This window comes from Rhinopithecus bieti, unplaced genomic scaffold, assembly GCF_001698545.2.
Source record: "Rhinopithecus bieti isolate Rb0 unplaced genomic scaffold, ASM169854v2 scaffold_32105, whole genome shotgun sequence".
NCBI lineage: Eukaryota > Metazoa > Chordata > Mammalia > Primates > Cercopithecidae > Rhinopithecus > Rhinopithecus bieti.
The window spans coordinates 1925491-1939567 of NW_016814250.1; the positions used below are offsets into that span (position 1 = coordinate 1925491).

A 14077-nucleotide genomic window follows, 5' to 3' on the forward strand; every position below is an offset into this window, starting at 1 on the left:
GAATACCTGACAGATGAAGGAAAAGAAAAATGAGTTAAGTAAAATGAATTCAAACAACTTTTAGTTGGCAGAAAAAAATAGATTTTAATTATGGAAAACATGCAAACAGACTAATGGCAAATTTGGAAACCTTATGTTTTTACAAATATTTAAAATTGCCTTTCAATCTTTGTCCCTTTACTTCTCTCTGTTAGTGATATGAGATTCTTTCTTGGTATTATCAAATCCCATTAAATCAACAGGTATTATGATGTAATTCAATGCCATGAATATAAGACTAATACAAAACACCTGATCAAATTCTTGATCTTTTCTTTTCCCCCAATTCTACTACTGCCAGAGTAGCAATTGTTCGAGATCTGATTGTAACAAATCTCTTTTAAGACTTCTCTGAGAATGCACAATATAATCAGGCTGATAGAAACATCAAAATATTTTTTCCATTGCCTTAATATAATTTGGTTTGTTATAGCTGACACACAGTAGAAGTCACACACAGTCTTATTCATGGATAAAGCAGGCAATTGCTCACAGTCTGACTGCATTGGCCCAGGGAATACACAACGTATGCACATGCCAATGAGGGAGCCTGTCCCAGTGCTTTGCACCAGTTGCTTTTTTTAGGGAGATTAATTTGTATCCCAGCCTATTGCAGACATTGTTATTGCAAACACAGTTGCTAAACAAAAAATTATGGTTACTGTTATGTGATAATTTGATAAGCTTTTTTTTAGATTATAAAGAATCCTCCTATTGATAAAAGATTGGTACTCCACAGAGATTTATGTCAAATTAGAACATTATTAATTTAGAATAATAAATGTAATTTTGGTTCTCTCTCTATGGATGACTTGCTAAGTATGAGACCCTGAACCAGGGGAATTGGATGGATAATCCAATCAACCAGTGGCCTCTGGCTCAAATGATCCAACTCAGCAATGCTTGCCTTCTTCACAGGACAATGCTAGAGACATTCTCTAACTCCTTTTCTACAGACATCCCACAAAATCAAGACATTGAAAGCCAGCTTGAGGCTGGTGAAAACCTTTTAAAAACCATACTTCCCAGCAAGGATGGACTGGGAAGAAATATTTACAAGGAATAGTGTCATCAGATGTCATTTTGCTTTTTCTTAAAATATCTAGGTAATGTTGATTATGTTTTGAATTATTCTGAACTTCTTCAATCTCTTACATTGTGTCATTCCTAAGGCCATTATATTTTATTTTAACACTTTCTTGATGTATTATACATACAATAAAAGGCACATATATTAAGTGTATAGCTCACTTACTATAATGAATTTTCATAAAGTGAACGTACTCTTGGAACCAGCACTGGTCAACAATAGAAAACTACCAATACCCCGAAGTCTGCCTTGCTCCCTTCCAATCACTAACCACCCACCTAAAGGTTAACACTATTCTGACTTCTGACAACACAGACTAGTTTTATTGAGGGCTTAATAGTTTGGGTCATCAGAATTTTGTTTCTGGACAGGCATGTTGGTCTTCACCTTGCTTTTGCCCCATGTCCTACCCTTAGCTAGGATGCTGCCCAAGGAAGCTCCATTTAAATGGAACTTCTCCATGAGTGCAAGTGTGCTATAGGCCACCAAGATGCAGATAGAAGCATGGAGCATGGGTGGCACTGGGGATGTGGAACTCACAGGGCAAGGCTGATATAAGGACCTAGAAAAAGTGAGGTCCTTGGTAGAGCCCAAAGAAAAACTTCCCTTTTACTTCACTCTTTTACTTAGGGAAAGCCCTGGGAGCAGAGTTCTCATTTCTTTTTGCAACTTTCCTCTTGAGACCTCTGTGGTTCTTATTGTTAACTTTGCCATTGGTGCTTGTTGGAAAAGATTGAGTGTTGCTTTTATTACAAAATATCTTGGTGAGTCTTAAAGACATACATACTGAGATTTATAAGATCATATGACTGTTTTATTTTAGTTCATTTCCAGGGAATGTCTTTTTTAGCACTGGACAGGGCCTATATTTTCAATTCACCAACAGATTATTAGTCACTAACAAGAGGTGTAAAGATCAGTCAAAGCAGAGTATTGCATCCTTAATCAGAGAGTGAAGGTTGAGTAGAAATTGATGTTTTCAGGTGTGGATTCCTGTCAACTAGTAAGAAATGCTGAGAAAAGACATCAAGTAACTTACAGAATCACCCACCAGCTCTGACTTGCTAAGGGCTACAGTGATCCTGGTTATTATTTTTTTTCTTCTTTCTTGAAGGAATATCAGTCTAGACGACCCTTAGTAAACATAGAAATCATCAGAAGTACTGTGACTTACTCAACTTAAGCAGAGACTGACAGCAGCACCATTGCTCTTCATCCCCAGCATAGTTCTTGGAAGATCAAATTTATAGAAGATCCATACTCAAGGAAATTCCTCAGTAGCCCCAAATGCTTCTTTCCATTTTATTTGAGACTGGGCCTACTTATCCAAATGTAATAATGATCTCAGGGTCAGAATATATGGCTTGTTAAGGTATCTTAAGGGAGTTATTACGTCTTCTGTCTGTTCTACTTTTATGTGGTCCCTGGTGTTCTTTCCAGCAGGGCTAGGGCTTGGATTGGAGCAATGGGATGGAGAACTGTGCGAGGCTGGAGACTCACCACTCTGCTCCTGCATGCATGGGAGAAAATGGCCACCTCTGCCAGCTGGAAGTGGCTTTAGATGGTCCTGTGAAGTTTTGGTAGTCTCTAGGCTGGAAATAAAAGATCGTTAAGATATTAGGTCTCGGAGTTTTCTTTTAAATCCATTCTGAGCTCTTGGAATCACACTGGAATTCCCATAAAAAGAATGTTATGAATGAAGTACATCCACATTTACAGCTTATTTTACATCATACTTTCTTTTCTTGAACCTCAGTTCTCTTTGCTTTTCCAATTTTGATTCCTCTATGTATATATATATTTTTTTCTATTTTGGCTCCTACTCAAATTTTTCTCTTATGCCCAATAGTTTTCTTTTGATTTCTGATCTGATTCTGTTCATCTGGTATTTATCTCCCACTTTGTGAAGTTTGATCTACCGAGGCTACACTTTACTTGGCAAATTCTGGTTTCTATACCCAATTTACTCGTAAGAGGGACAGCTCAAGCCGTGATTTATCTCTGGGCTCGTTCTCTTCTTCCTCCACCCCTCCTTGCATCTTTCTTTTTCCATCTGTGCCAATTTATTAAATTCTAATGAGAAATACAAATGTCAAGTTTACTGCAGGGCTTATTTTGTTAGACTTTTTTTCCTCCAGAGAAAAGAAAATTTGCTTAGTGAACACAGACGCAGCCACAGAGTAGTCAATTATTCTTGGATTGTTTGATGGCAGGAAACTAAATAATCTATGCATCTCTGAAGCAGGAAAGTGCTTTCCACCTGGATGATATGCTGGTGTGTGGGAATCTCTCTGCCATCTTGGATGGTACTGGTGTTACATGTGTTCTGTGCAGCTTGGGGAACCTCCTTTTCCAGACACAGTGCAGGCAGTTTGTATGGCTAAAACTTTGGCTTTTCTCAAAGTTTTGCTTTTTCTCAAACTTTGGTTTTTCTCAAACCTTCTTAAAATCTTTTTTTCTCTACTTTCCTTTTCTTTTTCTTGAATGATGCGTCTTTGTGCTTCTCTCTTTTTCCCTCATCTTCCTGTCTCTTCCTGTTCCCCTGGACTCTCTCTTACTGCACTCCAGATGCCTTGCTGTGTACTCCTGGTGTTACATCTTCACCTCTGTCCTCTGCTGCTATTTTTCTCTAGTGGAGGGACTCTTCATTTGCCACCAGAAACCAAATAATTGGTGAATATAGACAGATATGCTGCAGGTTCTATATTTCTTTAGCATGTCCTGCAAATAGGACCAAGGTACATCAAAGTCTTTTGGATAGCCTCAGCTAATTGCCAGCCATGGTAGTGACCCATAAAAAATACCACATTGAAGCTTTTAATGCATTATTATTTATAGTTTGGGCTATATAATAACATTTACCTTAAAAATACTTAACTGTTTATCTCACCAGATATGGAGTGGAATGAGGGAGGAAGGGGCATCTTATGATCTGTATTTAATTTATCTCCCTCGAATTTGCTCTCATCAGCATTTTCCTGTTTTTTCTTAGTAAACGAATAAGTAAGTAAACGGGGAGATCTCAAACATGATAGGAAAATGACTCAAGAAGAATTAAAGATGGATAATCATATCACTCTTTTGATTTCAGATGTCCAAATTCCATGTTTGTTAATTAAAATGAAGGTTATATAAATGAAGAAAAACTAGAATGAAAAATTGGCTCACTAGAGTATTTTTTAAAGAAAACCTTGGTTTGTATTTTTGACAATGTGCATTAACTCCAATTAGCTGTTTACACCATCTTGCCAAGTAAAACTCCTACCACAACTGTTTTAATGAACAACATAGAGTCATTTGTAAGCAGTCATTTTTCCCCCAAGGATGTTGTGGAAGTGTGTGTTGGTTGGTTGATCATTTCTTTTGCAATCTACCTTGCTGATTTACTTGAATTCTTGATGCTCAAAGCATGTTTTAGATCAGTAGCAGAAGTATCTCAATTAAAGTTGGCAGAAATGCTGAATCTTGGGGCCCACTACAGAGCTACTGAATCAGAATCTGAATTTTAATGAGATCCTCTGGTGATTCCTATGAACATTAAAGTTTGGGAAACATTGACCTAGAAGATCTTTTCCCCCAGATTACAACAAAGATAAACTTCAGTGTATGTCTTATGAATCTTTCTGAAATTCTGAATTAGTGGAGTCAAAATTAATCAAATTGTATTAAAATTTTTCCCATTTACATATGACATTTCACTGATTTTATTTCACTCAAATTTTTACCTACTATCTTTTTTTCATAGACTTGAGTTATCCCTTTTAGAGAAAAACATCTATTAAAAGTTGAAGTCATACCCAAATCCTCTGTCATTCTATGTAGAAAGGCTGAGCTTTATCCATAAGATTTTACTTGAGAGAGGTTTTGACATCTTGGCATTTCCTTTTCTCCAGAGTATTGTATTCTTTCTTTTAATTGGGTAATTTCCTCTAGCCCTCAGTAGACACTTACGTATCATGTTTTTATTTCCTAAATTAAGAACTTCCAACAGACTTACAGAAGTATCCAGATATATGTTCAGTTGACAATATTTGGAACCTCTGTGATGAGGTAGAAATTTCTTACACATTGTGCAAAACACATTCAAAGACAAGTTTCAGCTTTTGAGTCAAATAGGTGTGAATTAATAGAGTAGCAGGACAAAATCCTGTTACTTTTCATGGTATATAGCTTACATTTCTTATATTCACTTTGTCTTTTATCTTTGTGCTCTAAATAATAGCTTTAAGTAGTTTAAACACGTATAAGCCCAAAACTATGAGGCAAAATAAAAACAGCACAAGTCATATTTATCTGATATGACTTTAAGAGGATGATTTATTCATCAGTCTGTGAATCTATATTATTTATTTATTTATTTATTTATTTATTATTTATTTATTTATTTATTTTTGAGACAGGGCTTCTGTGGCCCAGGCTGGAGTACAGTAGTGTTAACATGGCTTACTACAGCCTCAATCTTCTGGGTTCAAGCAATCTTTCTGCCTCAGCCTCCCATGTAGCTAGGACTACAGGCATGCACCAACATGCCTGGCTATTTTTTTGATTATTTGTTGAGATAGGGTGTCACTTTGTTGCCCAGGATGGTCTCTAACTCCTGGCCTCAAGTGATCCTCCTGCCTTGGCCTCTCAAAGTGCTGGGATTATAGGCATAAGCCACTGTGCCTGGCCTGTGTCATATATTTTCTTTAAATTTACATAATATTGAAGCTATCTGATGGCATCCTAAATCTTACATATTTATAAATACTGAAGTTCAGGATTGACACCTTATAAAAAGAAACCTTTTTGGAAATTAATTTATTTGCAGATGAATCTTCAGTTGTCATAAAACTAGCATGTAAGCTCTCTGATAGCAGACACTTAGTTTTTTGGGTTTTTTTTTGAGATGGAGTCTCGCTCTGCCACCCAGCCTGGAGTGCTGTAGCGCAATCTCGGCTCACTGCAACCTCCACCTCAGGGATCCTCCCACCTCAGCCTCCCGAGTAGCTGAGATTATAGGCGTATGCCACCATTCCTGGCTAAGTTTTGTATTTTTGGTAGAGATGGGATTTCACCATGTTGGTCAGGCTGGTCTTGAACTCCTAACCTCAGGTGATCCACCTGCCTCGGCCTCCCATAGTGCTGGGATTACAGGTGTTAGCCACCAGGCCCGGCCGGCAGACACTTTTTATCTGTTTTGCTCACTGTTGTATCTTCCAGCACCCAGGTCAATACCCTGCACATGGTAAGGATAAATATTTGTTGACTGAATGAATAGATGAATGAGCTTAAAAATGTAAAATCTCTTCAGAATTAAACAGTTGGAATTTATTCTTTATCAGTAGGATTTTGCTAAAAGTGTCTCTGAGTAATAGATTCTCCTTGGAAACAAGGTCTATTTAAAATCTTATCTAAACAACTAAATAATAGAAGGCAAGAATAATTGAAATTCTTGAAAGTACTGTGTAGAAATGACCTCAACAATATGCCTAGTTTACCTGTGGCTCATTTATTACATGGCTTTGACCCGTGATGGTATCATAGTGAAGTGCTCTTTTATTAAAGAGATCTCCTCTTCTCTTTGATTGGGCCCCATCACATTGACGTCCGGTAACAAAGCTGTCACTCAGAGGAATTTTCTTTCTGCCCCTCATCTGTCCTGGCCCTGAGAAGAAGCCTGTTTCCCCTCTTAATCTTAACTCTGGTGCCCTTCTCTCTACATTGTTGGCTGGTGCCATGCCTGTTGCTAAATTTATCTGATAGGCTCATGATCCTCAACTTCTTCCCTCCCTTTTTCCTATGGGAGCACATAGTCTGTATTGACTGTCGGGTGTGTAGACAGGCAGAATGCTGTTTTCCCCTTGGGCGAAGCGTGAGGTCAGGCTCCTTCCTGTTTTCTGCGATTTCCTCTGTGTGTTCCCACCAAAACATGGCCTTCTCATACCTCTGCTGAGTTCTATAGCCTTTAAAAATTATTACAAATTATTTTAGAAATCTACTTTATAATCTTAAAAGCAAAATGTAACTCTTTTTTTTCAGCTTTACTACTAAGTCACAGTTTTCTGAGCATATGATGAGCAACTGCACAATTTTTATGGACTGACCTAAGAACCTTACCACCATGTCTAACTTAACTCCCACAGACAAATACATTAGATTCAATTAGCATGGTTTGCTAATGAGCTTCCATAAGTTCATAAGGTAAGAACTGCAATATATAGAAAAGCATGCTTATAATCCCAAATCATGGAAGTTATGGAGAGGATTTGAGTGAAATATAATTATTCCTTAAGCTATTTTAAAAGTAATCACTCATCTGAACATTAGTAAAGACAAACTATATGGAGCCTTTAATGTAAGTGCTACATTCACAGAGTGGATATGCGGAATAAGAATAGTAGGGTGGCAAATAGTTGTGGACTTTGTACTCTGTAGTCGGAATCCCAATTCAGCTGCTTATAAGTTATTACACTCCATCATCAACACAGACTATGTTGTCCCATAGGAAAAAGGGAGGGAAGAAGTTGGGGATCATGAGCCAATCAGATAAATTTAGCGACAGGCATGGCACCAGCCAACGATGTAGAGATAAGGGCACCAGAGTTAAGATTAAGAGGGGAAACAGGCTTCTTCTCAGGGCTAGGAAGGTGACAGATGGGAGACAGAAAGATATCAACAGGTTATTCTACCTCTTGGTGTCTCAGTTTTCTCATTTGCAATAAGAGACATAATAATATAATCTATTTTATAGAATTGTTGTAAGAATTAATTAAAATAATTTATGTAAAATGTAAGCATAGATTACACAATATCAGTTTGGATAGTCCTATACATGTCAATACTTTGTAAGTTTATTTAAAAATTCAACCACCTTGGAATTAATCTAAAAATCAACATCATATTAAGGCATGTTGAGAGAGCATTTTATATCATGTGTCTGTGAAACTGTGGTATGAGAGTGAGTTGTTTAGCTAGAGAGGGAGCTTATCCTCCCCTAGCATCCATCTCATTGCAATTTGTCCTTTTACCTTTGATGCCTGGTACAACTGAGAGCCCTGGAAAGGAAGCCAGGTGCTTCTGTAGGTGATAGTATTTCCAAAGATGCCATGGAAACATTCCTTATAAGTGCTAAAGATCTCCTGGTTATACTCATTACTCCTAAAAAATAGGCTACTAGTATCATTCTTATTTTGTAAGTAAATAAAATTTATGTTAAATAGTCCAGAACTTGTGGCTATGCTACATCAGTCATCAGTGGTGGATCAAGCATAATGACTCAGGTATTTCTGGTTGTGGTTACAGAGACAGATTCCAATGAGGACTGCTAAGAGATTCAACGTATAGAAGTAGTTGTGGGGCCAGATGCAGTGGCTCATGCCTGTAATCCCAGCACTTTGGGAGGCTGAGGCAGGCAGATCATGAGGTCAAGAGATTGAAACCATCCTGGCTAACATGGTGAAGCCCCATCTCTACTAAAAATAAAAAAATTAGCTGGGCACGGTGGCGTGTGCCTGTAATCCCAGTTACTCAGGAGGCTGAGGCACAAGAATCACTTGAACCTGGAAGGCGGAGGTTGCAGTGAGCCGAGATGGTGCCATTGCACTCAAGCCTGGTGACAGAGCAAGACTCCACCTCAAAAAAAAAAAAAAAAAAAAAAAAAAAAAAAAAAAAAAAAAAAAAAAAAAATGGTTGCAACATAATTTGGGCCAATATTGCTGTTAGAGCCAGGCCTTGAATAATAGGGTGCAATCAAAGGAAGGAACCCCACCAGTTATTTTAACAGTGAGAATTTAACATAAAGAATTTTTAGTTAATCAGTGAAGAATTGAAAAGGAAAAAGAGAACACAAAAAAATCTCCAAGTTAACAACTGTAGAAGATAGCTATTGCTCCCAGGGCTGGGAGGGGCTGAGAGCACAAAGTGGTTGGAGTCTTTAAAACTTAAAAGCTTGGAGAGGGCCTCCAAGAGGGCTGGATTTCAGACCTCTGAGAAAGAGTGGGGTTGCTGCTTTGCTGCTGTGGTGTGTGATAGTCAGAGGAGGGGCCCTGTGGACCTAGGATCTGTATTTCTAAAGAGGGGACACTGGCTACTGCTGGTGTCTCTGAGACAACATGATGTAGCTGAAAAATCTGCAACCTGGATTCAACAGCTGGTACTGGAATTAACTGGCATGACCAGGGTGAAGAACAGGCATTGCTGGTCAGTACTGCCAGGAACAGGAAGCCCACAGGAGTGAACAGAAAGAAGCAATCTCCTTCTAACAGCCCTATTAAAAGAGTCTAACAGAGCCAGCCAGCAAAGCTGAAATGTGATTTGCAGTGTCCCAGTTTCAGCATCACAGAGTAGAGTATAGAATGGGTTTGAAGCTGAGAGACCATAGGATAAGACCTTGCACACATGGGGTCTATATGGTGGTGTTTGAGGGTAGAGGGATGATGCAGGATCAGTAATATCATGAGATCTGGGTGTTCTTCCTATGGAAATGAGGCACTACCAGGTAATATAGCCAGGGTGACCACCTCTTGGGGAAACATGAACCATAAGCGGTGCCAGGATTCAGAGGCAGTCTTGGAGTCACGTCCCTGGAACTTAATGTTCTGGCTGGCAGCTTTATGGGATGCCAGATCCTGTTAAGCGTTGTGCTGAAGCTGTTGTAAATTTTGCTATCTCTGTCAAAATGACTCAGAAGCTGAGGAGGGTCTGAGTTGTGGGGCTCACCAGCGACGGCTATGAGCCAAGGCGCAAATGGAGTCTGAGAACCCACATTGGTGCTTACAGTGTTCCACCATTATAATATTAGCTTTTCATGTAAACCAAGAGGCAGACAGAGAGGATATTTGTTTTAGTTTCAAGCAGCTGAAGGGAGAGGGAGAGAAGGGGGGGGGGAGGGATTTTTTAGTACTGTGTATCTTGCGTGGAGAGGGTAAGTAGCCCTCAGGACACTGCATAATTTCATTACGGAAAATTAACACTCATTCAAGTCTCCTAAGACCCTTCAACCAGCAAATCCATGATGAGGGATGTGGCCCCAGAGCAAGTTAGTGCCTGAGTTTCCTTGGGCTGGCATCTGCAGAACTCTGCAATCTGACCCTTACTCATTCCTCCAGTGCTGCCTGCCACCATCACTGCAACATTCCAATCACATTGGAGACAGTACTGGTGCTGGACCCTCCCTAGGCCAATTAAATGAGATTATCTTGAGATGGGGCAGGGGTGTTAGTGTTTTATAAAAGCTCCCCATGATATTTTAATGCTAGCTACGGTTGTGAACCATGAGAATATAAGAATCCTATGTCCCAACTAATCTGGTCTGTTTTTCAATTCAGATCAATTCCATTCAAAATTTTAGATACTTATTGAGTACCTTGTATTATGCTAGTTTCTGCATATATAATAAATGAAACAAGATAAGTATCTCATGATTCAGTGTGAGAGACCAACACATACACATATATGATTTAATCTGGTATTATATTTTGGATAATAAGTTATTGAGAAAGAGGGTGAATAATTTCACTTGGGTGTATCTGAAGAGAGAAGATGGGAAAACCTCCATAGAACAAATGAGAACATGCGTTGAGTATATATTAGTCTAGATTGTGTTGACTCTTAGTAGATGAATAGGATTTAACAAAGAGGCTAAAGCATGAGAGAGCCTCATTGGTTCAGTCATAATGAATAACTTATCTGACTAGAAAATTTGTTGAATTGGGTGAAAGGCTAGAGATAAGACAGTAAAAGAAAGTGGGAACCACATTAGAAAGGATTTTGAATTCAACATTAATTGAAAATCCATGAGAATCTAAGCACAGGCTATGTTCTGAAGGTATAAAAATGAATAAAAGTCAAGATACTTTCAGTTATGTGGATGAGTCAGATATGAGGTGGTGTAGGGAGGATTGCAGGCAGAAAAAATTGCATGAGCAAAAACACAGAGGCTTGAAAATGCCTGGTGATTTCAATAAACAGTGATAAACCAGCACTGTTGGATCTGTGATAGGGTTGGATAGAGATTAAGGTGTAAAAGGCAGGCTGAGATTAGATTGGAAGAGCATTGTGTACCCTATTTAGAAGTTTCACTTTTATATTATGATTTTAAAAATGGCTATGCAGATTTTAAAGTGAAGATTAATATTATTCATATCTGATTTATAATTGATAACTTTAATGGTATTACATGAATTGTGATTCAGTGGAAAAGTGTGAAGAGATTGGAAACCAAAAGATCAGATAAGGATTATTAAAGAGGTCCAGATAATAGGTTTTCTGATCTAAGGCAGCTAAGTTGGTTTTGTCATTAATGGGGTTCTGTGTTTCATGGGGATTGGGAAGACAGGGAAGGATAATTTTCTCCTTTGCTGTTTTCTGGTGAGAAGAGGGAGGACCCTTGAGTTTGAAGTATCTGGGTTATCCAGGTGGAGCAGTGAAGTGGACAGTTGAAAGTATGCATCTAGACCACGGAAGATTAGTTGAAATTAGAAAAGTTTATCTGGCGTCAGCAACTTGTACAGAGTAGATCAAGCCAAGTAAATGGCTAGATGTGAACTGACTCAGAGAAATCAACATTTGGAGATGAACAAAACAAAGGAGCTGAAGGAAATGAAGAAAAACAGGAGGAAGCCAGGAGGGATCAGTATTTCAGAGGTCCAGACTCTCTCTAGACTCTAAAGAAGGTAATTTTGAGGGAGTACATTGGTTAGCAGTGTCAAGCCCTGCAAAGAAGTCACAAAAGGTAAAGAAAACCTGAGAAGAAAAACTTCTGGACTAAGTTCCATGAGGGGAGGAGGCATATATGTGTTTGACACATATTAGCTGTTCAGTAAATATTTATGGCATGAATGGATTTACCTTGATTTTGGATTTGTCTTGAGGGACGTATACTGCTTCTGTTCTCTAGTTTACTCTTGGTTGTATATAGGTTTACTTATTATTCAAGATGTAACCCATATTAGATATGGATTTTTTTTCTGTTTTCAAACAATAGAGACAAAATTTATCTAAAAGGATTATGATCATGTTTTCCTAATTAGAAGATGAACATCATTCTGCATGAAAATATTTTTTCCCTGATTGTTTTCAAATAAATGATATATTAGGCATTAAACAATGGAAAATGAAATAGCACATACTTAATCTCCTATGTCATCCAAAATATGTTCCTTTTGACCTTTATAAGTTAAATTCAAAAAGTTAATTCAATTTTCTCACTAAAGGCTATTAAGGTTCTGAGGCAAGGATTCAGATTGGATTCAGAAATACTTTAATGAGTTGGAAGTGGGTCAAGAAACATTTACTACTCATTTTAAAAAATGCTCCTGATTTATCATGACTTTCTCCCTAACATTTTCATAGTTTGTCTTCTCTCAAAATTAAATCCTGTTAGCTAAACAACTGCTATCTTAATTTGAAAGTAGACAAATCTCTCTGAAAGGGCATAAAGAAATAATTTATAGATCATTTTTAAAAGGTTACTTGAAAGGCATTTGACAAGTTTTTTCATCAAAACATCTTCAAAACTGCTACAAAGCTAAACGTGATTTTAACATCTCCACTAATTTGTGTTCTTCCAATTTTCAATTTGATATTCATATGCAATTGGGTGATACTTAGCTTTATAATCTCTTTGATGGAGAGGTTTAGGAAGGTAATTAGTGAACTATGTGGAATTGAAGTTGATTAGTATAAACCAATTCAGAGAAAATTCTGTTTTGGAACAGTATAGATACATATACAGTACTAATTATAGATTAGTAGGGAATGCAGATGGTGTTGTTTTATCAGTTGTTTTCAGCTACTGTCTTAGGTTACTTTCCCTAAAAGCAGGCTCAGAGAGGACTTGTGGCCAAGTGATTTATTAAGGAGCTACTTCCAGGAAAAGCTGGCAAGGGAGAGGGGGCAGGCCTAGCAAAGGTGGGATTTCAGATGACATCTTTCTGGGCCTTAGCCTGATCCCAAAGGCAAGGGCTGGGGTTTTAGTCACATCTCTGAATGTCTTGGCCCTAGCCAAAGAAACTGAGATGACCACAGTCCAGCAGCAGCTAGTCTTTTGCTAAGGGCTATAGTGAGGGTAGGGGGAGGAGGAGTGGGCAAGGAGAATATATTCCCAGGAACTTCCTTTTACCGTTTTGGGCAAAGCCCTGCTTCCAGTTGCCTAAGGGCAGTGTAGTGGGGGACAGTATTGGCCATTAAAAGCCAAAGAGATTAATGTGAGGGGCGAGGGGTGGAGGTGGGTTGGCACAGAAATAGTAAAAGGGATCCAAAGTGGTCTGAGTGGATCACCAACAATATGCTACAGGTCCCTTGTGTAATTGAATTCTAACTTCTTTGAAAATACTGCAATTGCCAAATTTCTCTAATGTCAGTTCCAGTTCTGATCCAAAAGTCCACACAAACGATGTTCTATGCAACTACTTACAGTACATTTGTTGCTTAGTTGGAAAGTTAAAAATGTCTTATCTCTATAGACAAAACCAGGTAGAAATGCATTTAGTGACATACTAGATGGCTAGAAGGAAATGTTCTTTATTGCTCCATTTTTATTTAGAGAGGCTCCCTTCCTGTTGTAGCACAAACTATTCCATGTGACGTGTTTCTCTAGTAGAAATGGGTATGTGATTCACCAAAATAACTTCCATATCACATTTGACAAGTGACTATTTTCTCATTCAAAAGAAGTTTTCCAGATGCACACGAAGTTTTGTTTTGTTATGGGTGGCCACTTTTCTTATCATTGCCTTGCTAAGGTATGTGTTGGTACAAAAATAAAGAAGCTATATAAATGCATATGATAATGTTTTAGTTCAAAAATACGTCATAGAAATCTCTAGATCATTAGTTTCTCTTTATCAAGAAAACGAGAAGTGAGTTGGTACCAAAGCTCCTTTATCTGTTGGAGTAACTGCTGGGAAGATTAAGAGAAGTAGTTTAAATATGTTGGCTTTGCTTTTGTGGCAAGGTTTAAATTCT

At 38.1% G+C, this 14077-nt stretch overlaps 1 long non-coding RNA gene across 1 annotated transcript in view; it reads right to left on the reverse strand.

Moving 5' to 3' along the window:
- Positions 1-2346: 2346 nt before the first annotated feature.
- Positions 2347-14077, reverse strand: part of LOC108514043 (uncharacterized) — a 39150-nt gene continuing 27419 nt past the window's right edge. The window contains exon 3 of the long non-coding RNA XR_001881090.1: positions 2347-2721. This is a non-coding gene — a long non-coding RNA (uncharacterized LOC108514043). The remainder of the gene's footprint in view (positions 2722-14077) is intronic.